This window comes from Micromys minutus (genome assembly GCF_963924665.1).
Source record: "Micromys minutus genome assembly, chromosome: X".
NCBI classification, from domain to species: domain Eukaryota; kingdom Metazoa; phylum Chordata; class Mammalia; order Rodentia; family Muridae; genus Micromys; species Micromys minutus.
This window is the reverse complement of record NC_137970.1, coordinates 56,119,341-56,122,118: the sequence shown is the minus strand read 5'-3', so window position 1 is coordinate 56,122,118 and position 2,778 is coordinate 56,119,341.

Genomic DNA, 2,778 nt, shown 5'->3' with positions numbered 1-2,778 from the left:
GAGAGGGATGGAGGGAGTATAGCATGTGGAACAGTCATTTGGACCATGGCGGGGGATAATGACTGGACTGTAAAATTATTATTATTATTATTAGTTAAAAATAATAATAATAATAAATAATAGATCTATGCTACAGGTGATCACCACAAAACATTTGCCAGCAAGAGTCTTGTAGAAGGAGCTGAAGCGATTGCTCAGAGGTTAAGGGCATTGAACCCTCTTCCTAGAGGTCCTGAGTTAATTCCCAACAGTCACATGGGGGCTCACAACCATCTGTAATGGCATCTGGTGTGTCAAGGACAGTGTGATCGTATTTTTTAAAATAAATAAATAAATAAATAAATAAATAAATAAATAAATAAATAAATAAATAAATAAATAAATAAATAAATTTTAAAAGAGAAGAATCTTGTAGAAAGTCTAGATTTTCTCCTGTTCTGTACGCCACTACAAAAGAAAAAACAAAAAACCTGGTCAGGATGATTTCAGTACCGGTGGAATGGAGAGACTAGATGTTCATTTCCTGCTAATTTGTGATGACAACTATGTGTGCAGCCCACTGAGGGAGATGGAATCTTATACTACCATTCAAATCTTGCATAGATGAGACAACTTCACACCCAAAGGATGAGTAATTTTAGGGAAGAGATTGTGGAGAGACAGGCTTTCCACCCTCTACAAGCAGTAATGAAGCAATCTTTCCTTCCTTTTTGGTGTTAGAGAATGCTACATGTAGACTATTCATAACCCATTCTAGCCAGTGTGCTACATAAGTATGATGGACTGGAAGAAGATCTGTAACTTTTTTTACATTCAGAACTTTACTCTGTGTGTCCTTATGGATGTGCATGTATGGATGTACACATGCATCATTGTATTTGTGTGAGTTGGTTCTTTTCTTTCTCCATGTGGATCCCAAGGGTTGAACGGAGGTTGTAAGGCTTGAAAGCAAGAGCCTTTTATTTTTTTAAGACATCTCACCAGTTCAAGCAAATTACTTGTTGCTCCTAGCCAGCACTATGAGGATTGTCTTTTCTTTGTATCTCATAAGAGGCTAAGAGGGAAACAGGATGTTTGCATTCACCTAGCACCGAAGAGGTAGCACATTTTACTTCCTCTGTTGAAGAGGTGTCAGAATTCCAGCTACCACAAATAGTTTAAATGAAATCCAGAGTCTCACAGCACAACAATAAAACCATTCAGGTTTCAATAAAAATTACTCATATAAAAAACCCCACAAAGTCATGGAAGAAGACAGTTAGACGGTAACATTAGGAGAGCAGTGCTATGAAACCTGACATATCTAAAGAGCCAGGATTAGAGTCAAATGATGCACAACACAATGATAAACAGTTGGAAGAACCTTGAAATATTATTAGGAAGAAAGAAAAAATTCTAACAAAAAAGGCTTGAGTACAATAGCTTTAAATTTTCTAAATTATATTTTATGGTTGCAGTAAATATAACACTGTCAGATGTGATTATGAAATTAGGCAAAAATACTGAGGGAAATTATAGAGCATAAACTGGAATAAAATGAGGTTAATTTTCTATACTTCATGATTTCTGCTATAATGACATTAGCATAATATTAAATTATATAAATATGATGCATAGAGCTATTACTAAAATACAAGGAGGTACACTCAGGAACACTATAGATAAAGTAGAATTATGAAAACTATATACAATCCAGGAATGTTGGAAGAAGAAAACAGGTACAAAAAATAGAATAATCTTTTAATAGTGTTTAACAATTTAAGAAACTTAAAGGTAAACTAAATGTACCAATTAATTAGAAGACTGTCAATGTAGATTTAGAAACAACGCTCAACCATATATATATATGACATTAAAAATACTATTCTATACATGGAGAAATGCAAGTCATATATGCATGTATCAAATAGTAAAATTGTAAAATATGGGAAATAAAAACTAGTAAAACATAAAAGAATTATAGAAAACCCCCAATTACATTTGTAGATACCAACATATCTCACAGAATTTAAAAGAACAAGTAAAGGCAAAATTACCAAGGGTATAGGCAAACTCAAAAGTGTCATCAGTCATCAAGATCTACTGTACCTTTAATAACAAGCACTTCATTTTCAAACTGGAGTACACATTCCTTTCAAGTATCCCCAGAGTATATATCCAAATTAGATCATTTGTTCCATTTACAAAACAAACCTCAAAATATTCAAAACCATTAAAATAATTGAAAATATGTTAACTGCCAACCACAAATGAAATAACATTTGAAATTATTTAGGAAAATCTGACAAGAAGGTTTGGATAAACAACAGAACACATATAGGACATATTTTAATTTATTGATTCTTTGTAAATTTCACATTGTGCACTCCAATCCCACACACATCTTTTCCTTCATATCTACCCTCAACCTATGAAACTCCTCCCTCAACAGAGAATAAAATAAGATAGATTTTTAAAAAATTGTTTTCTGGAGGCTGTAGTGTGTCACAGTATATTACACAGTGTACCCTTTTGTCCATATATCTTTACTTGCAAATGTTCATTGCAATGAGTCATTCATTGGTCTGGTTTGAGGCCTCTGGCTTCTTCTACACCATAAATGCTGGATCTTCTTTTGGACTCCTCTTGGATATACCATTATTGCCCTGTGTCATGGAGACCCTGCATCTTAGGATATTCGGGACTGGTCCTTCACAAACTTCAGCAGATCATAAATGGGATAGATGTTGGGGTGAGCTAACTCAAAATCCAGGATCTAGGCCTGGGAGGTAGCTGAGT